Source organism: Bos indicus x Bos taurus, chromosome 12 (assembly GCF_003369695.1).
Source record: "Bos indicus x Bos taurus breed Angus x Brahman F1 hybrid chromosome 12, Bos_hybrid_MaternalHap_v2.0, whole genome shotgun sequence".
Taxonomy (NCBI): Eukaryota; Metazoa; Chordata; class Mammalia; order Artiodactyla; family Bovidae; genus Bos; species Bos indicus x Bos taurus.
In genome coordinates this window covers 16,965,426-16,988,082 of record NC_040087.1, presented here as the reverse complement: position 1 = coordinate 16,988,082, position 22,657 = coordinate 16,965,426, and positions in this window count along the sequence as shown.

The window sequence follows — 22,657 nt, the reverse complement described above, 5'->3', positions numbered from 1 at the left end:
AGATCCTGAAAAAAAAACACCTTGGTATCAACACAGGGATATCAACTCCTCTATCTCATTATCCTATGCAGTGTGCAATTCTGATCAAATTTAAAAGAGCTTCTGAGAAAATAGTTGGAAAAATAATGTGAAATTAAATATAACTTAGCCATATTGCTCCAAAATAAACAACATTATGTCTTTTATACTGAGAATTCAATCCACCATGTCAATCTAGTGCACTGTGTGTTGCTTAGTAAATGATGTTAAGCAGTTGATCCATCAAACATGCTTAGGATAGACAGCTGATTCACCTTGAAACTAAAGGACAGGGAAGTCTGTGTTAGAGATGAAAGTTTCCTTCTGCCAATAACCACAAAAAGAGAACTCAAACTCTGAAACTGTGTTTCCTCTTTTACATAACTTGAGTTCAGGGCCTACTGGTAATGTCTACAAGCAGTCTGGCAAAGATGTTTTCTCTTCTATCTACACCTACTTATCTTTCAGGAAGGAGAATTATGTGCCCGTGGCAGGCATTCAGAGCCACTCTTCTATAATCTTAGAATGCCCATCTCTCACCTGGGTCTGTGGGTTATTTAACACTGTTTAATTGACTCAGACACAATTATGGTCACTAGTACAAAACAATACTTTTCCCTTTGACATTGAGTTTATAGTTATCTTCATTTGGTTGTCTCAAATATGCATTAGTCACACCATTTGGTCTTGACAGCTTTTTTGGAGGGATGTTGATTTTGTTTTCTAAGTTACATAGATACAAAAGATTAAAAATAAGATAGCATATTCTTAGTGGGAACACGCTTCTGGGTATCTTGGATAAGACCTTTTCTCATAAGTAAAAGCAAAACATAATTTGGAAAAGTGGAGAATCAAGGGAGTCCTAAATGTCAAACAAAGTCCTGGACACAAGGCAGGGACCTTATGAAGTGACTGTCGTTCCCATGACTGGCCTCCAAACATTCACTGCTCCTGTGAATCATTTGTTAAATATTCAAAGATTCTAAGTCCCTGGAAGGAGTGTTGACTTGTCAATGAAGCTCCATCAGAATCCATAATAGAGGCAGCAGTGGGAGGTAAGAATAGGAGACTGGAACCAAAAGCGACCCTCCATCTGGGACAACACACAGTGGATTATTCTTTTTAGCAGGAAAGTGGCAAGCCACTGGTACAGGAGGTGGATGCCAGACCTTCTCCCAAATGGCAGCTATTCTCTATGAGCAGTGATACTCATACTAATAGTGATCTTCTTTGCATTAGATTTAATAGAATTATAAAATATTTATCACAATCTCATCAGTCACCCCTGCAAACCTATGGGATGCATATCATTATGTTTATTTCATAAATGCTCAAGTAAGTGCCTTTTCCATGGTCTGTCCCTGGTGGTTCAGATGGTAAGGAATCTGCCTGCAGTGCAGGAGACCTGGGTTCAATCCCTGGGTCAGGAAGATCCTTTTGAGAAGGGAATGGCTACTCACTCCAGTATTCTTGCCTGGAAAACATCATGGACAGAGGAGCCTGACAACTAGGGCTACAGTCCATGGGGTTGCAAAGTGTCAGACGTGACTGAGGAACTAACACTTTCTATGGTCACATGACTTTGATATGTTTGAGTCAAGACTCATACACTATGCAAACAATGTACTTTTTCACTAAATAGTTGTTATATAAACAAATGGATAGGTGGTAACTTTACAGAATTATATAAGCATATCACCTTTTAGAAATAGGTTCATAAATGGAAGGATGCTTTTAAAACATTTAGCCCAAAACCTTTATCCTAAAACTCAGGAAACAAACCATGAATCAGTATGATTGACCTAAGGCAAAACCGCCAAGACCAAAATTCAGGTTTACTGAAACTTAGTATCACACTCGTATCCCTACATCTTATCCCTATTGCCTTACCCAGGTACCCCACTTATATATGATTGGGCATCACTGTTTTTATCCCATGAAAGGAAAAGAGAAATATAATAGAGTCCATGCTCTCTGCGAGCTCATGGGCAACTTGAAAGTATTTCTTGTTCATCAGACCAACCTTGAAGGACTTTCAGATACTGCCCAAGGGATCCAGGGCTGCTCTCCTTATGGAAACCCATTCACTCTAGATGCTACCAAACCTGGAGATTGCTCTCCCACACAGCTTGCTCTGGAAGGCTTGTTACAAATCCACCAAAGCCATAATGACACAGTGAACAAAGGATCCTTCCCCAAGCCTCTAGTCATCAATATAAAGTGACCAGTCCCAAGTGAGACAAGCATCCCTAATTGGAATGAACTTCCCATATTAGCAAGCATCTAGGGCAGCTCTCTCCAATCTTTTTGAAACCAGGGACAAGTTTTGTAAAAGACAGCTTTTCCACGACTGGGGAGAGGGATGATTTTGAGATGATTCAAGCACATTACATCTATTGTGTACTTTATTCCTAATGCAGCCAGTGACCTAACAGGAGGTTCCGGTCCACAGTCCAGAAGTTGGAGACCCCTGATCTAGAGTGATTAGCCCTATACCACTGTTTGATTTGTGGTTAAGCGGAGAAGGCAATGGCTTCCCAGTCCAGTACTCTTGCCTGGAAAATCCCATGGACGGAGGAGCCTGGTAGGCTGCAGTCCATGGGGTCGCTAACAGTCGGACACGACTGAGCGACTTCACTTTCACTTTTCACTTTCACTTTTCACTTTCATGCATAGGAGAAGGAAATGGCAACCCACTCCAGTGTTCTTGCCTGGAGAATCCCAGGGATGGGGGAGCCTGATGGGCTGCTGTCTATGGGGTCGCACAGAGTCAGACACGACTGAAGCGACTTAGCAGCAGCAGCAAGTGAAGTTCAGAGAAGCCTCTGAAGACCAGGCTACTGTTTCAATTTGCAGGCTCTCAATTTCAAGTACCAGAATACCCCAAAGTGGCTTAAATCTTAAGGATTTATAGTTTCCTGTGGTACACTGGTAAATGTTTAACATCTGACTCTCCAGAGGATTAACATCCTTGATTTGTAGCATTTGTAATTTCCATGGTATAAATACTCTCAACAGGGATGATTTCATCCTACCAATGCTGTTAAGGCAGAATTGGGAGATGCACACAATGGATTCCCACCAGGAAAGTTGGTTCCAGCATGTCACACAACAAGTCCACCATGGAAGATTCTGGGGTTAGCTCACTGCTTAAACAAAGTCACGAAGAACCCAAGTCTCTCTGCTTTCGTCTTCCGCCATCCTCAGAATACTGGCTGTTACTCTCAGGCTTGACTCTTCATGGTTGCAAGATGGCTGCCTCTGCTCAGAGAGTATGTACTCACACAAGTGCATGCAAAGGCAGGAAGGCAGGCTTCCCTGCCGGTTTCTTTTTATTGGGATGGAAACCTTTCCCAAAAGTGACTCAGCCTATTCATTGGCCAGGATTGAGTCAGAAGCCAGACACTAACTGCAGGAGAGGCTGGAAAAGTGGCTTAAATGGCATTTTCAGCAGCTTTAGTGGGAATAGATCCCAACCATCACAGAGGAAATCGAGTCGGGGAACAGGAAAGGGGAAGGGATGTCACTTTGTCAACTACTATGACAGAAAAGTTTGCCACTGTGCATGATAAAGTTTTATTTGAAAATGAGCTGTCTATTAGAACGTAACTCAAGCACAAATTGCAACTTGTCTGTGTCCTTGATTGCATTTGGGAGGCTCATCTAAAGCAAGACTGATGAAACCATCCTTGAAACTAAGCGTTTATTTCTATTAGCCAGCCAGCCATCTCACCTTTCTCTGGAGTAACAGTTAACAGTTTCTCCTTTCTCTCAGAAGTGGCTACTTTTATAAGCTGTTGGGAAAATTTTCTATAGCTTTTTACATGAAGTTCTTACAATCGGAAACTGGAGATACCTGCTTCTCTAGAAGGCAGTCATGTGCCCAATACTTGGTTATCAGCTCTATCAGTTACACTGATCCCTTGTAGCCACTAAGTTTGACCCTTCCCAGCTCATAAGTAAAACAGTTGTCTGGAGATTCTGAATCATATGGGTTGAATGAGTAGTTGGTACCATGGACAGAACAATGAGCTGAATGTCTGAAGACCCCTACTAGTTCTAATCCTGCTACCAACTGGCTGTGTGAGCTTGGACAGGTCATTTATCCTTTGCAACCTTGTCTTCTTTATCTCTGAACAGAGGGAATTTTAGGAGATGATCTTTAAGTTTTGTTTAGGTCAAAAGTTCTGTGGTTCAAATTATTAATAAGCCAAAATCAAGATGCTGAGTCCCTAGGTAACTTGGGCAAGCACATTAACCTGTCTGGGTCTTGGCTTGTTTACTCACAAATGTGTGTAATAGAGTGAGGTGTATTATCACCTGTCTGTACATATAAAATAAGTTAGACTTGAGGAGGACATAGAAACCTGCTCCAGTATTCTTGCCTGGAGAATCCCATGGACAGAGGAGTCTGGTGGGCTACAATCCGTGGGGTTGCAGAGTCAGACACGACTGAAGCGACTTAGCATGCACATTTTTCAATGACAGGTTGAAAAATGAAACACTGAGCAGAAACAATAGCCAGTTAATAAAATATAAAGGCACAACCCTCTGTCCTGGTGATGGGCAAATGCTGTCATATGGCTCCAAAGATAGGTCTGATTCAGGCAAGCAGTAATCTGGTGAAGCAGAATGAAATCAGGCAGATCTAATCTTTTATAAACCTACTTCCAAGAGATAATATGCTTTGGTATTAAAGGAAAAGATCCAAAAAAGGTTTCTTAAAAACAGAAAAAAAAAAAAAAAAAAAAGACAACTTGTGCACGGAAAATAGTTCATTGCAACTTCATTTGACAAATGGATTATTCCAAAAGCTCAAGTTCAGCAAGATCTTTGGAACTCAGAAGTTGCTGTTACAGGATTAGTCTCCCTGGAGTGGACTATAAATGTGTTTTAGTCACAAGGTGCTTTCAGAGGAGTTTGGCTCTTGTGACCTGAGGGAGGGTGGTTTAAGACAAAGCAGCAAGGATGGAAATCAAGCCTTGTTGCCAGCACAGTTGTGAAACCAGGCATATTGCAGGCAAATACAACCTCTTGATTTTTTATTTAGTAGTTTTTGTTTGTTTGTTTTTATCCCCATATGTAAACATGACCCAGTAAGTCGAGTTTAAGAGCCTCTTTTATCCCTATCACTTAAGCCAAACCTAAGTTATCAGCTCTTCCTGGCTCCATCTTCTATCCTGGACCTACTCAGTCATTCATGGCAGGGAGCACGCCCAGAAGGGAGCACGTCCAGGCTGGAGCTGCGCCTGCTCCATATTTGTAAGCCTGCTTCAGGAAAGGAAAGAGAATTTTGCATGTGTCCCTCCACTCCCAACCAAGAGAACTACCACCTCTCACACCTTCCCCTAGTAGAAGGCATCCTGTCTCCTTCTTCCCTCTGTTTCTGCCCCATACATGCTATGCAGCTATACCCTTCTACAAACAGAATTCCCTTGAGAGGTAGAGTAGGGCCATAGGTATCTATGGTTGTCAAGAGGAACTAGGACTTCTTCAGTTGGTGGTAACATCCACTGGGGATGACCATGGCAAGAGAGAAAGCCAGGTCATTGTAAACTGACATTCTCTCATGGAGGTCTTTCTGGATATACCTGTATATAAAGCTCCAGTTCTTCCTCAGTCTCTTGTGAGAATGAAAAATCCAACCAATACTCAAGGGTGAGTATATTCATCAATTGAATGTTGAAATAGACATAAGTTAAACTAGAAAATGGTTTTTTTTTTTTTTTTTTGCTTTTAAAATCTTTTTTGCTCTTTTTTTTAAATTTTAATTGGAGGCTAATTACTTTACAATATTGTGGTGGCTTTTGCCATAAATTCACATGAATCAGCCACGGGTGTATATGTGTTCCCCATCCTGAACCCCCCTCTCACCTCCCTCCCCATCTCATCCCTCAGGGTCATCCCAGTGCACCAGCCCTGAGCACCCTGTCTCATGCATCGAACCTGGATGATCTATTTCACATATGATAATATACATGTTTCAATGCTATTCTCTCAAATCATCCCACCCTCGCCTTCTCCCACAGAGTCCAAAAGTCTGTTCTTTACATCTGTGTCTCTTTTGCTGTCTCGCATATAGGGTCATCGTCACCATCTTTCTAAATTCCATATATATATGCATTAATATACTGTATTGTTGTTTTTCTTTCTGGCTTACTTCACTCTGTATAATAGGCTCCAGTTTCATCCACCTCATTAGAACTGATTCAAATGTATTCTTTTTAGTGGCTGAGTAATACTCCATTGTGTATATGTACCACTGCTTTCTTATCCATTCATCTGCTGATGGACATCTAGGTTGCTTCCATGTCCTGGCTATTATAAACAGTGCTGCAATGAACATTGGGGTACACATGTCTCTTTTAATTCTGGTTTCCTCAGTGTGTATGCCCAGCAGTGGGATTTCTGGGTCATATGGCAGTTCTATTTCCAGTTTTTCAAGGAAATCTCTACACTGTTCTCCATAGTGGCTGTACTAGTTTGCATTCCCACCAATAGTGTAAGAAGTTTACTTTTTCTCCACACCCTCTCCAGCATTTATTATTTGTAGACTTTTGGATAGCAGCCATTCTGACTGACATGAGATGGTACCTCACTGTGGTTTTGATTTGCATTTCTCTGATAATAAGTGATGTTGAGCATCTTTTCATGTGTTTGTTAGCCATCTGTATGTCTTCTTTGGAGAAATGTCTGTTTAGTTCTTTGGCCCATTTTTTGATTGGGTCACTTATTTTTACGGATTATTAAGATTGCCAGGAGAAATATCAATGACCTCAGATATGCAGATGATACCACCTTTATGGCAGAAAGTGAAGAGGAACTCAAAAGCCTCTTGATGAAAGTGAAAGTGGAGAGTGAAAAAGTTGGCTTAAAGCTCAACATTCAGAAAACGAAGATCATGGCATCTGGTCCCATCACTTCATGGGAAATAGATGGGAAAACAGTGGAAACAGTGTCAGACTTTATTTTTGGGGGCTCCAAAATCACTTCAGATGGTGACTGCAGCCATGAAATTAAGACGCTTACTCCTTGGAAGAAAAGTTATGACCAACCTAGATAGCATATTCAAAAGCAGAGACATCACTTTGCCAACAAAGGTCCGTCTAGTCAAGGCTATGGTTTTCCCAGTGGTCATGTATGAATGCAAGAGGTGGACTGTGAAGAAAGCTGAGCGCCGAAGAATGGATGCTTTTGATCTGTAGTGTTGGAGAAGACTCTTGAGAGTCCCTTGGTCTGCAAGGAGATCCAACCAGTCCATTCTGAAGGAGATCAGCCCTGGGTATTCTTTGGAAGGAATGATACTAAAGCTGAAACTCCAGTACTTTGGCGACCTCATGCGAAGAGTTGACTCATTGGAAAAAATTCTGATGCTGGAAGGGATTGGGGGCAGGAGGAGAAGGGGATGACAGAGGATGAGATGGCTGGATGGCATCACTGACTCAATGGATGTGAATCTGAGTGAACTCTGGGAGTTTGTGATGGACAGGGAGGACTGGCGTGCTGGGATTCATGGGGTCACAGAGTCAGACACGACTGAGGGACTGAACTGAACTGAAAGATCTAAATGTAAGACCAGAAACTACAGAAAATCTTTTTGTTGTTACATTTTATTTTAAATGTTAACACTTGTTTTGCAAAAGCATCCTTGAATTTATTGCTCTATTTTTCCATCTCAGTGTATAGAATACAAAAAGAAAATTGAATGTTCTTTGGTTATGGGAGATCTCACTGGTCCCTGGTTGTTCAGACCTTCAATCATTACTTTTCTCTGTGCTCACTCCTAGACAAGCCTCTACTTCTCTAAGGCTGTATGTAATCTGTATTACCCCGAGACTTTTCCCAGAATACCTATTTGTATTACATCACTCTTGTGAGATTACTCGGCAAGAGAATTGCACAAAGAATTCTAACTAATCAAGATTTTATTGTGCAACTCGACCTCTCCAAGCTGCAAATCATGATATTTGACTTAGGGAACACAACAGTATATACCTGCGTCCAGCACAGCGGGTGAGAAAGACCTGAAACGGGGGCAAGCACCTAATGAAAAGACAGACACATATAATTTGGCAAGCGGGGAGTCAGGGGGCCCTCCTGCTCTCCATGGCTGGAAGACAAAATGTTTCCTTTCAGCCTGTACTTTTATTGGCAGAGGTCACATGAGATCTTTAGGGAATAGCTATACTGGGGAGTTTGATTAGCACAACTCTTGCCTGGAAAATCCCATGGGCGGAGGAGCCTGGTGGGCTGCAGTCCATGGGGTTGCTGAGGGTTGGACACGGCTGTGCGACTTCACTTTCACTTTTCACTTTCATGCATTGGAGAAGGAAATGGCAACCCACTCCAGTGTTCTTGCCTGGAGAATCCCAGGGACGGGGGAGCCTGGTGGGCTGCTGTCTATGGGGTCTCACAGAGTCGGACACGACTGAAGCGACTTAACAGCAACAGCAGCAGCAAAGAGGGAGTAAAGTTAAGGCTTTGCTGTTGATCAGAAACATCTTGTTTTGTTTCCATGGGGATGGTTGCAGGGGTAGGCAGTGAAGCGGAGCAGAGAGCACATCCCGCCCCAAGAATGTCCATTCAGCATGTTTACTAGGACAATCACGAGGGCGCAGTTCTCTGCACCCTCAGGTCACGGGGCAGGTTCTGGTCTCTGTTCCACCAGGCTGCAACATATATCTTATGTCTCCTTTTTAAAATCCTTTTTAGTGGTGATTAAACAGAAAATTTCGGTAAATTATTCCCAATCAGTTTTAGCACCAAATTAATATAGTGCATTTCTAGGGAAGGCTTGTTTTTTTCAAATTGTCTCCATACTTCTGGAAACTCTCCCCTGATTTAGCATTGGTAAATAAAATTCAAGATGATGGATGTCCTGGCCATCCGATTAAAGTTTTGGGGAGAACAAAGAATTTACCTCTGGAGGTCTCATTTTAGTGTCTGTCAACTACAAACAAACAGTTTAGAAATGTTACCCACTCAGCGGAGACATCTGATTTACAGTATCACTTCCTGTTTTTGATGGTAGTGTTTGTGTTGCTTTTACAATCTAAACACATTATAACAACAAACTGATGAGTCAGAAGTCAAAGTTGAAACTCCCTGAGCCCGGGTATCATTTGTCCTTTCCCTCTTTCCACCACTGTTCCTCCCTACCACTTTCACCCTGAGCCCATCTCATTCTATTCCCTCCAGTCATTCTCTTCTTTTGTCATACTTCAATAGCAGCAGCCACTTTTTACTGCCTCCTACCTTCCATCCCATCCCTTACAGGCTGCACCAGCCCGGGAGCTTCCTATAGTTTCCTATTTCTATTTTGAAACCTCTTTATTGAAGTATGATTGACACAGCAAAAGCTATACATATTTAATGTACAAAACTCAATACATTGGGAGATAAGCGTACATAGGAGACGCAGGAGACGCAGGTTCGATCCCTAGGTTGGGAAGATCCCCTGGAGAAGGAAATGGCAACCCACTCCAGTATTCTTGCCTGGGAAATCCCATGGACAGAGGAGCCTGGTGGGCTACAGTCCATGGAGCCTCAAAGAGTTGGATACAACTGAGCACACACACACACATAAAACTATCACCACCATCAAGGCTAGAAACATAGCCATCACCGTGAAAAGTTTCCTCTGACCCACTTTATTATTATTATTATGTGTACGAAGAACACTTAACATCTAACTCTTAGCAAATTTTATCTGTACAATACACTATCATTAGCTATAGGCACTGTGCTCTATGGGCTTCCCTGGTGGCTCAGTGGTGAAGAATCGCCTGCCAATGAAGGAGACAGAGGAGATGCAGGTTCCATCCCTGGGTCGGGAAGATCCCCTGGAGGAGGAAATGGCAACCCACTCCAGTACTCTTGCCTGGGAAATCCCAAGGACAGAGGGGCCTGGCAGGCTATGGTCTCTGGGGTCGCAAAAGAGTCAGTCGTGACTTAGCCACTAAACACAGACCACCAACACTATGCTGTATAGATCTCCAGAACCTATTTATCTTACATAACTGAAACTTTGTACCCTTTAATCATCACCTCCCTAGTTTCCCCTCCCCACAGTGCCTGGTAATCACCCTTCTGCACTCTGCTTCTAGGAGTCTGATTATTTCAGGTTCTGCATATAGGTGAGAACATACAGTATTTGTCTTCTATGTCTGGCTTATTTCACTGAGCATGTTACACTCCATTCCTGATATCAAAATGGCAGGATTTCCCTTTTTTTTTTAATGGCTGAATAATATTCCAAGAGAACATCCCATCCTGTCTTTATCCATTCATCTGTTGATGGACACTTAGGTTGTTTCCATATCTTACCTACTGTGAGTAGTGTTGCAATGCACATGGAAGTGCAGATATGTCTTGGAGATACTGATTTCAATTCTTTGGGCCTAAATACCCAGAAGTGGGATTGCTGGATCATATGGTAGTTCTACTATTAATTTTTTAAAGGGCCTTCCATATTGCTTCCCATAATGATCATACCAATTTACACTCCCACCAACTATGTACCAAGGTTTCCTTTTCGCCACATTTTCACTAACACTTATTTAAAAAAAAAAAAAAAAAAAATTAGCTGTCCTAACAGATGTGGGTGATATCCCATTGTGGTTTTAATTTGAATTTCCCTTATGATTAGTGATCCTGAATATTTTCTCATATATCTGTCATTTGTATGTCTTCGGGAAAATGTCTATGTGGTCCTTTGCCCATTTTTAATTACTTAGCTTTGTGCTATCAAGTTACAGAATAAACCTGTGGAAATGCTAATACAGAGAGAGCTTCTTAAATATTTTGAATATTGACTCCATATCAGTACATCATTTACAAATATTTTCTCCCATTCCATAGGTCGCTTTTTCACTCAATTTGTCTTTCCTTGGCTGTGCAGAAGCTTCTGCGTTTGATGTCGTCTCACTCACTTATTTCTGCTTCTGTTGCCTGTGCTTTTGATGTTATATCTAAAACAATCATTGCCAAGGCCAACTTCAAGAAGCTTCCTCCCTGTTTACTTTAGGATGCTTATGGTTTTACATCTTATGTTTAAGGTTTTAATCCATTTTGAGTCGGCTATGAATTTTATGATTTTTTTTCTATTTCTGTGAAAAATGCCATTTGAATTTTGATCAGAATTTCTTTGAATCAGCAATCAATTTGAGTAGTATAAACACTTTGAATGATAATAATTCTTCTAATCCATAGGGAGATTTTTCCATTTATTTGTGTCTTCAATTTATTTTATCAATGTTTTATAGTTTTCATTGTACAGATCTTCCACATCCTTGGTTTAATCTACTTTTAAGTATTTTTTGAGATCCTGTGTAAACAAGATTGTTGATTTCTTTTACAGAGAGTATATATATATTCTCTCTCTCTCTATATATATATAGAGAGAGAGAGAGAGAGAATATAGTGTATCAAAATGCAACTGATATTTGTATGCTGATTTTTTATCATGAAATTTAACTGACTTCATTTATTAGTTCTAACTAATTCATTTATTAGTTCTAAGTTTTTGAGGGGTATAGTCTTTAGGGTTTTCAACATATAAGGTCTTGTCATCTGCAAAGAGACAATTTTATTTCTTCCTTTCCAATTTGGGAGGCTTTTATTTTTTCGTGTTGCTTAAATGCTCTGACTAGGATTTCCTCAGATTTATTCCTAAGCTACTAAAATGTTGACGGTGAAGAAATTAGATTTAACATTCTCTCTGTCTTGTGTGCGTGTGTATGTACATGTGAGTGTGCTTCAGTACATACATATGAATATTTATTTTCTAGGTTCCTATGCACAAAGTACTTTACCTACATTTTATATTTTAATCCTCATACTAACCTACTTATATTTTACAGATAAGAAAATAAAATCCTAGTGAGCTTGTGTAATTTGCCTTAAGAGCTAGAATGTGTGAGCTCATACTCAAATCCAAGGTTCTAATTTCTAAAGCATGTGCTGTCATTTATTTAATGAAACTGCTCACAAAAAGAAGCCCTGAGCTAAGGTTTAGAGTGTGTAGTCTCCAAGCTGCCTCCGACACTGTAAACCTGACCTAGCTATAGTTTCAGATTTCAGAGATCCATAAAAGTTGTCTTTCAAATCCACTCGACTTCTCCCATAACTCTGTTTTGGAAATACGTCCTCAAGTCTACTGATCCTGGAAATTCCACAATTAAAGTTTTATTTCTTTGGTTAAAGTCTTTCTGTTTCTTGTGGAAGTAAAAATTCCTCTGAGAATATCACATTAAACTTTAAAAAAAAAATCTATTTTCACTTCAATATGAAAAAATTCCCTAGATAACTTTCTGAATAAAGACTGCAATGGGAAGAGTCCCAGTGGAGAAAATATGGGGCCACTGGTCAGTTAGGAGGAAGAAAAACTACCAGGAAAAGGATTCAGAGATGGGAAATGAGGACTTGGTGTAAGAAGGAGGATCTGCCAGCAGGCATATGCTATTGCACGTTTTATATTTACCCCAATTCTAACTTTGCATAGTATACTAACAATTAAGCTGGAATATGTTAATTTAAGATTCTCTCACTCCATTATTTTAATACGCAGCTGAGATATAGCTGAGGTGTTTTAGGTTTATAAAAATAATCATTTGTATACGTAATACAAATAGCTATTTCAAACTGCATGTGTACAATATGTGTGATGGAGAAATGATTTAAATATTGCCTCTTCCAGATGTCCACATAACTACTGAATAAAGATTGTTGAAACACCTTAAGAATTTAGGGTTAAATGTAAATATCTTCCCTATAGATTCTTTGGGGATATAGAATCAGACTGTCTATGAATCAAAAGTGGATCGGTAACTGTGCATATATGAGAAACTGGTGAAGAACTTATCTGGCAGCCAGATGGCTGCTCTCATAGCTTCCCTTTTGGTAATAGAGTTATTAGAAAATTTATTGGTAAATTATATATTTATTAATACAGCCAAAAATACATATTTTAGCAATTATTATATACAGGGCAGTGAAGCTACTGTAGTGAGAAAAATAGATAAATAGATATAATATCCTCTCAAGGAGTCAATGTCCATTTGGTCATTATTAGCCTAGCAAATGTTCAAACTATTGCACAATTGTACTCATCTCACAGACTAGCAAAGTAACACTCAAAATTCTCCAAGCCAGATTTCAACAGTACATGAACTGTGAACTTCCAGATGTTCAGACTGGATTTAGAAAAGGCAGAGGAACCAGAGATCAAATTGCTAACATCCATTGCATCATCAAAAAAGCAAGAGAGTTCCAGAAAAATATCTGCTGCTGCTGCTGCTAAGTCATTTCAGTCGTGTCCGACTCTGTGTGACCCCATAGACGGCAGCCCACCAGGCTCCCCCGTCCCTGGGATTCTCCAGGCAAGAACACTGGAGTGGGTTGCCATTTCCTTCTCCAATGCATGAAAATTGAAAGTGAAAGTGAAGTCATTCAGTTGTGTCTGACTCTTCTCGACCCATGGACTGCTACTTCTGCTTTGTTGACTATGCCAAAGCCTTTGACCATGTGGATCACAACAAACTGTGGAAAATTCTTAAAGAGATGGAAATACCAGACCACTTGAACTGCCTCCTGAGAAATCTGTACGCAGGTCAGGAAACAACAATTAGAATTGGACATGGAACAACAGACTGGTTCCAAATCAGGAAAGGAGTAGGTCAAGTCTGTATATTGTCACCTTGCTTATTTAATTGAAAAGCAGAGAACATGATGCGGAGTGCTGGGCTGAATGAAGCACAAGCTGGAATCAAGATTGCTGGGAGAAATATCAATAACCTCAGATATGCAGATGACACCACCCTTATGGGAGAAAGTGAAGAAGAACTAAAGAGCCTCTTGATGAAAGTGAAAGAGGAGAGTGAAAAAGCTGGCTTAAAACTCAACATTCAAAAAACTATGATCATGGCATCTGGTCCCATCACTTCATGGCAAATAGATGGGGAAACAGTGGAAACAGTGTGAGACTTTATTTTCCTGGGCTCCAAAATCACTGCAGATGGTGTCTGCAGCCATGAAGTTAAAAGAGGTTTGCTCCTTGGAAGAAAAGCTGTGAGCAACCTAGACAGCATATTAAAAAGTAGAGACATATTTTTCCAACAAAGGTCCATCTAGTCAAAGCTATGGTTTTTCTAGTAGTTATATATGGATGTGAGAATTGGACTATAAAGAAAGCTGAGTACCAAAGAATTGATGCTTTTGAACTGTGGTGTTGGAGAAGACTCTTAAGAGTCCCTTGGACTGCAAAGAGATCCAACGAGTCAGTCATAAAGGAGATCAGTCCTGAATATTCATTGGAAGGACTGATGCTGAAGCTGAAACTCCAATACTTTGGCCACCTGATGTGAAGAACTGACTCATTTGAAAAGACCCTGATGCTGGGAAAGATTGAAGGCAGGAAGACAAGGGGATGACAGAGGATGAGATGGCTGGATGGCATCACAGACTCGATGGACACATTTGAGCAAGCTCCGGGAGTTGGTGATGGACAGGGAAGCCTTGCATGCTGCAGTCCATGGGGTCACAAAGAGTTGGACACAACTGAACGACTGAACTGAACAGAGCCTAGCAAAGATAATACCTACTTCATGATAGTGTAACTAAGATTGTATTAAGAGGTTATTGTAGCTAAGGGACTCAGAAACCATTTCTGAACCAACCATTATGTTTTTAAGATGCTGGAGGAAAGGATGTAGACTGGCAATAATCAACCAAGTAAGGGACATTAATTCTCAGTTCTCAGAAGATAAAGTTGTGACCCAGCTCCCAACACAGAGTCATGGTAGGTCTAGCTCTACTACATAGGGATTCTTGTCTCATATTGATGGGTCAGGCAAGGGTATCAAAGACCAGAATCTCCAAAGTAAAGGAGACATACTTTATCTATTTTTATCCAAGGCTCAAATTGAGTTTTAGATCATAACATGCCAACTTGATGAAAGGCACAGCCACCAAGGACAGAGGAACGGAAGTAGGAATCCCTTGGAACAACTTCTTTATTTGTACCCATGAACTCAAGCTATACAAAAGATGACCCAGTCAGCTGTCTGCAGCATTCCTCCTCCTTGAACTATGCTATGCTATGCTATGCTATGCTAAGTCGCTTCAGTCGTGTCCGACTCTGTGCGACCCCATAAACGGCAGCCACCAGGCTCCCCCGTCCCTGGGATTCTCCAGGCAAGAACACTGGAGTGGGTTGCCATTTCCTTCTCCAATGCATGAAAGTGAAAAGTGAAAGTGAGGTCGCTCAGTCGTGTCTGACTCTTAGCGACCCCATGGACTGCAGCCTACCAGGCTCCTCCATCCATGGGATTCTCCAGGCAAGAGTGCTGGAGTGGGGTGCCATTGCCTTCTCCATCCTTGAACTAAGAGGAGGAAAAAAGAGAGGGAGGAAGCAGAAAGAAGCCTTGGGTTTACCTGGTATATAAAATGCTCAATTAGAACTAAAGAAGGCAGAAAAAAAGAAAGGCAAAAGCAAACTAATAAGAAGGGAAATGAACAGAAAACAGATACAAATGTGGTCAGTAATATCTCAATTATATCAATCATCACTTTAATTGGAATAGTCTAAATATACCAATTAAAAGACAGAGACTGTCAGAGTGGGGGAAAAAAAAAAAAAAAGACCCAACTACATATTGTCTTAAAGAAACTCACTTTAAATACAAAGACTTATACAGATTAAAAGTTTAAAAAAAATGGAGAAAGCTATATTATGTTGATACTAATGAAAAGAAAACTGGAGTATTTATATTAATTTCAGGCAAAGCTTATTTCACAGTAGGCAAAATGGCCAGAAGTAAAGAGTCAGTGCATCATGACAGAGGCACCAAATTTCCAAGAACACATAACAATGCTCATTGTGTATCTACCTAACAACAGTGTCAAAATACACTAAGCAAAACTAATAAAGCTGGAAGGACAAACACATATCTACTATTATATATGAAGAATTCAACAGCTTTATATGAGTAATTGATAAATCCAGCAGGCACAAAATAAGTAAGAATACAGTTGAACTGAACAGCTACATCAATCAACTGGATCTCCTTGGCCTTTATAGAGTATTTCACGAAACAACAGCAGAAGACGCATTCTGCACAAGCTTACAAGGAATATTCACTAAGACAGATCACATTCTTAGCCATGAAGCACAGCTTAAAGAATTTAAAAGAATAGAAATCATGCAATGCGTATCCTCAACCATAGTGAAATTAAACTAGAAACCAATAACAGAAAAAAGCTGTAAAATCCCCAAATATTTGAAGATTAGAGCACATATTTCTAAATAACACAAAAAATTAATATAAAAGAAATATAAAAATATAAATATTTTGAACTAAATGAAAACAGAACTCAACTTATCAAAATGTGTGGGATGCAGCAAAAATACTGCTTAAAGGGAAATTTATTGCACTGATGCATGTATTAGAAATTAAGAAATTCTAAATTCAAACAATAATAGCTGCCACCTTAGGAAACTAGAAAAATAAGAGCAAATTAAATCCAAAATATGCAGAAGGAATGAAGCAATAATTAGAACAAAAATCAATGGAATTTGAAAACAGAAAAACCGTAGAGAAAATCAATGAAAATAAAAGCTGGCTCTTTGAAAAGATGAATAGAATTGACAAACTCTAGGGTGGCTAGCTAGCCAAGAGAAAAGAGAGTAGGCACAAGTTACTAACATCAGAAATGAAAGAGGAACCATTACAAGTGACCCCATGGAGATTAAAAGAACACTAAAGAAATATCACAAACAACTCTATGCCCCCAAAATTTGATAATTTAGGTGAAATACATCTATTTCTTAAAAGACATACTCTAGTAATACTAGATGGAAGGAATAAATAATATATATAAGCCCATATCTATTAAAGATATTGAATTAATAATAATCTGCCAAAACAGAAAACACCAGAACCAGACACTTTGACTGTGAGTTCTAATGCACATTTAAGTGAGAAATGATATAAACTCTCTACAATCTCAGAAAACTGAAGCAAAGAGAACACTTCCTAACTCATTCTGTAAGGCCAACATTGCCTAAACACCAATAAAAGAAAAAAATCATTACAATAAAGAAAAACTATTGACCAATATCTCTCATGAACACAGATGTAAACAAATCCTCAATAAAATAGTAGCAAATTGAATTCAACAACATATAAACAAAATTATTCATTATATGTTAATTATACTTCAATTAAAAAAAAAAAAAGAATTGTATAACATGACCAACTAGGATTTATTCCAGGTATGCAATGATGGTTCAACAAGTGAAAATCCATTAATGCGCACCATCACATCAACAAGTGAAAGAAAAACAATTATAAAGTATTGTTAATAGACACATAAAAAGTACTGACAAAATGTAATACTCCTTTCAGTATAAAACTCTCAAAAACTAGGAATAGAAGAGAACTTCCTCAATTTTATAAAGAATATCTATTTAAAAAAATAAAATAAAAAGCTATCATACTTAAGAAACTAGATCTTAAAATGGGAAACAAGATAAGGACGGCTCTTCATACTACACTATTTTACGAGAAGTGCCAGATAGCATTAAAAAAAAAAAAATAAAAAGACACACAGATTGCAAATCAAGAAATAAAGCTGTCGTTGTTTGCAGATGAAATGATTGTCTATGTAGAGTATCTGAAATAATTGACAAAAAAAATCCTGGAACTAAAAGAAAAAAAACCTGGAACTAATAACAATCATATCGACTTTGCAGGATACCAGGCTAAAATACAAAATGCAATTTTTCCTATACACTAGCAGAGAACAATTGGAATTTGAAATTCAGACACAAAACCATTTACATTCGCACCAAAAAAAGTTGTTATAAATCTAACAAAATATTTTAAAAATTTTATATAGAAAATATGTTTTTAAAAAACTGATGAAAGAAGTCAAAGATCCAAGTAAGTGGACAGATAGTCAATGTTCATGGATAGGAAGATTCAATCTGTTTCAGATGTCCATGTTTCCCAAATTGATCTATAGTTTTAATACAATCTCAAATCAAAATCTAATCGAGTTCTTTAGTGAATATTCACAAACTGACTCTAAAGTTTATATGGAAGAACAAAACTCCCAGAAACCAGACAATTCGAAAAGAAGTAAAGTCAGAGGAATGACACTCTTTGACCTGAAGACTTCCTGTCGAAGCTCCAGCCATCAGGACAGTATGGTCTTGGTGAAAGAATAGACAGATCAATAGGACAGAACAGAGAACCCTGAAATAAACCCCCACACATTTAACCAACTGATCTTTAGCAAAGGCAATTCAATGGAAAAAGGATAGTCTTTCCAACACATAAGGGCTTCTCTGGTGGCTCATACAGTAAAGAATCCGCTTTCAATGCAGGAGACATGGGTTTGATCCCTGGGTTGGGAAGATCCTGTGAAGAAGGGAACGGCTACCCATTCCAGTATTCTGGCCTGGAGAATTCCATGGACAGAGGAGCTTGATGGTCTATGGTCCATGGGGTCACGAAGAGTCAGACATGACTGAGAAACTTTCACATTCACTTTTCTTTTTCCAAAATATGGTGCTGAAAAAACTGAACATCCTCATGCAAAAAAATAATAATAATAATAATAATTTATACAAATTAACTCAAAATTAATCATAGGCTTCCCAGGTGACACTAGTGGTAAGGAGCCTGCCTGCCAATGTAGGAGATGTAAGAGAGCTGGGTTCGATCCCTGGGTCAGGAAGATCCCCTGGAGGAGAATATGACAACCCACTCAGTATTCCTGCCTGGAGAATCCCATGAACAGAGCAGCTTGGCAGACTGCAGTCCATAGCATCACAGAGAATCAGACACGAATGAAGTAACTTAGCACACACACACAATCATAGGCCTAAAAGACAAAACTATAAATATTATACCTGTGGTCAAGAGTAGTATATCAAACAATAAGCAAAAATTGTTAAGAGGATAGATCTCAAGTGTTCTCACCACAATGAAATTTCAAAAAATTACAGGGCATGTATTGTAAACAAAAAGATGTAATTTCTTGGCAACACACACAACTGAAAGAATGTTCAACACAAAATGTTATCTTGTAATAGTCTCTACTAAAGTGTATTTCAATTTCTTGCTAAAATACTAATATAGAGTAGAAAGATGGAAACTTGTAACACTACCAAATATTGCAGTGAAAGGCATATAACTTAGGAGGCCTTGGCATTAATTTTAGCGTAGATGAACTGAGAATACCCCATCCAGTTTTCAGTTCATAGGAGACCTTGAATTGGATTGTTGAAACAGAAGCTGCTGAACAAAAATTAGGAAGGCTCTGTACCTCCATAGTCGAAAGCTGGAATGGCATTCCCCTTCCCTTCCGGGAGCTTCATTGTAAGGTGGGAAGAATACTCTCTACCTTTCTCACCCTGCTCTATCCCTACTGTTATCATTCTTTAACACTGAGTACATTTACATATATATTTTTTGAAGTTTGAAGAAAAATAATAAAATTAATATAAATACCGCTATCCAGACTAGACATCAAGTCTGAGATCTAGAGACTCACACCCTCACTTTGCTCCACTATCTCTACAAAGTATGTGGAATTTCTCTTGCCTGGTGAGCAGGCATGGGGAAGCTTAGGCCACTTTGGTAACTGGTTCAGGGGTGCTCCATAGGGGTACCAACTCTGAGTCAGGTCTAAGCTGTTGTGCCCCAGGCAGAGAGGGTCTGGCAGCCTGGGAAAGTCTTCAGAGGTTTTCAACTCTATGGTTTTCTTTTATTCTACACATAATTCTGAGCTATGTAAAGCAAGTGTGACCATATTCATTTCAAAATAATGTAAATTAAGGAAAGAGAGATTAACTCTTGGTATATATGTTTGCTGAATGAATTCATCATGGCTTGCTATAGTTCACAATATGATTTTGTGGCAACGGATGTTAGGAAATCCTTCAACTTGTACATACTTATAGCTACCCTACAGGCTTCCCTGGTGAAAAGTGAAAGTGTTAGTCGCTCAGTCTTGTCCAACTCCTACAACCCCATGGACTGCAGCACACCAGGCTCCTCTGTCCATGGGGTTCTCCAGGCAAGAATACTGGAGTGGGTAACCATTTCCTTCTCCAGGGGATCTTCCCAACCCAAGGATCAAACCCAGGTCTTCTTCATTGCAGGCGGATTCTTTATCCTATGAACCACTAGGCTTATTGGTCTAGGGCTATGGTTCTCGCTTCGGGTGCGAGAGGTCCTGGGTTCATATCCTGGATGAGCATGGCTTTTAAGGGCTTCCCTGGTGGCTCAGTAGTGAAGAATCCTCCTGGCAAGCAGGAAATGCAGGTTCTACCCCTGGGTCAGGAAAATCCCCTGGAGTAGGAAATGGCAACCCAGTCCAGCATTCTTGCCTGTGAAATCCCATGGACAGAGGAGCCTGGTGGGCTATGGGGTTGCAAAAGAGGCAGACATGACTTGGAGACTAAACAAGAGCACAGGTACCCTAGAATGACTCTGTGTTCCTATATGTATTTTCATAAATAGTAGCCACAACTGGCCTTCCATTAATTTCATGCAAAAACTGGTCTTTGGTGAACAGTTAAAATAACTTTATGTGAAAGGGTTAATTTATTTTTCCATCTTTTGTAACTATGATAAAATGAAAATATTTGGCAGTCAAGTAATACTATTCCATTATTAAAGTTACATGAAATTCATTTTTCTAGTTTGACTTTTAAACTTTTGTAGTCACGTACTCTCATATGCTATCTTTTATGAAGCTGCTTATGTCATTATTTTATTTTTCCATGAAGTGACATTTATAAAAGATCAGGAACAGAGATAGTCAGAGCTTATGATGCTAAAGGGACTATTAAGTATTTCTAAAGCTTGGCTCTAGAAAGATATCCACATAATAAATTTTGTAAAAGAAACAATCACCCTGTAAAGATTGTTTGGTAGTAGATATGGTAGTACATTTTAGAGGTCTCATCAATGACAAAGAAAAACTTCACTATAGAGCTCATGATTCATTTCTACCCAGCATAAAGGATATTAATATTAATTGTTAACAAAAACCTTATTATTTACTCAGCTTCGTAATAGTCCAGGCTTTCATGGTGTCCATTTTGTAGAGGACATAAGATATGCACATGCAGATAACAATATAGGGATTGGCGTGTAATTAAATGCTGGGCTAAGAGATGCACTCAGTGAACATTATACTAATCAGGGAAAAGAGAAATCATCGAGTGGGAAAAGACTAAAAAAGTGAAGCTTTGACTGATTCCTAAAGGATGGAAATGATCTGAATAGATGGGTGGGTATGGAAGGGCTTGACAGGTTGGAAGACCAGCTTAAGTGAATATGAGCTTATCAGAGTTGGGTTATTTGAGAAAAAATAAAACATAGGGATAGACTACTTGCATTAAATCATACATCCCTGGTGGCTCAGGTAAAGAATCTGCCTGCAGTGCAGGAGACCCAGGTTTAATCCCTGGGTCAGGAAGATCCCCTGGAGATGGAAATGGCAACCCACTCTAGTATACTTGCTTAGAGAATCTCTTGGACAGAGGAGCCTAACAGACTCTTCAGGTTAGAAGAGATGAATTGTCTTGGGGGCTCCGTCCTTACTATGCTTATTAATCACCTCTACAGCATCCTTAGCAAATGGTCACTCAACCTTTGCCTTGATACCTTCGTTATCACTTCTCCTGTTGCATTGCTGAACACTCTAGACATGACAAGATTGCTCTTTGCATGAGGCCTATATCTGACCCCTGTAATTCTTACTGATGAGTTCTTATTCTGCTCTCCAGAAATAAGTCTCTGCGGAATTGCCAATCAGTCCTTCCAGTGCTGTAGTCCGAATATCTAGTTGTGCCTCTGCCACTTATTCTATAACTGTGGGCAGTTAAGGATCAGGGAGAAGAATGTAGAGCTGACCTTCAAGTCACTGTGAAGAAAATGGCCTCGGGGAAAATAAATCCAAAAGACCAGAGATTAATGTGTGATGGTGCAACTGTATGCCAAGCAAATGATGAGAAATTATCCCCAAATAAACTGCTATCACTTCCATGAAAGAAATCAAAGCAATTAATCTAACTAAATACAACTCAGAGCATTTAGAAATGCATTTTCTTCCTCCACTCCCTTGCCCTTCTATTTATTTACAGAGAAGGCTTAGAAATCACTAAATTCTCTGCTCCTAGAATAAAAAAACCAGTTGCACATAACAAAACTCTGATCTTCAGTTTTCAATTAATACTGTTTCACTGGATGAGTGAGCTCTACAGCTATTCCAAATCCTCCTCTGTCAATAACTTTCACCCTCATCTTTCATAAACCTTACCAATATCTGCTGACATGCAGCAAAATTGCTTTATATGGCTTACATTTCCATCTCCTCTCTGCAAGTGTTGCTCCAGTGGAGGTGCTAATGAACTGGACAGTGGACAGAAGGAAGAGGGCCAGAAGGTGAAGGATAGAAGGAAAGGAAAGAAGAGGAGGTCAAACAATCAGTTGGACCTGAATGTGCTCACTTCCCGTATCTGCCTGGTCCCCAGTCCTTTTCATCATTTGCCAAAGTCTCAGGGGTTCTGCATGTGCTGGCCATTCTCACTGTTGCAGTGAAACAACACGGATGTGAACTC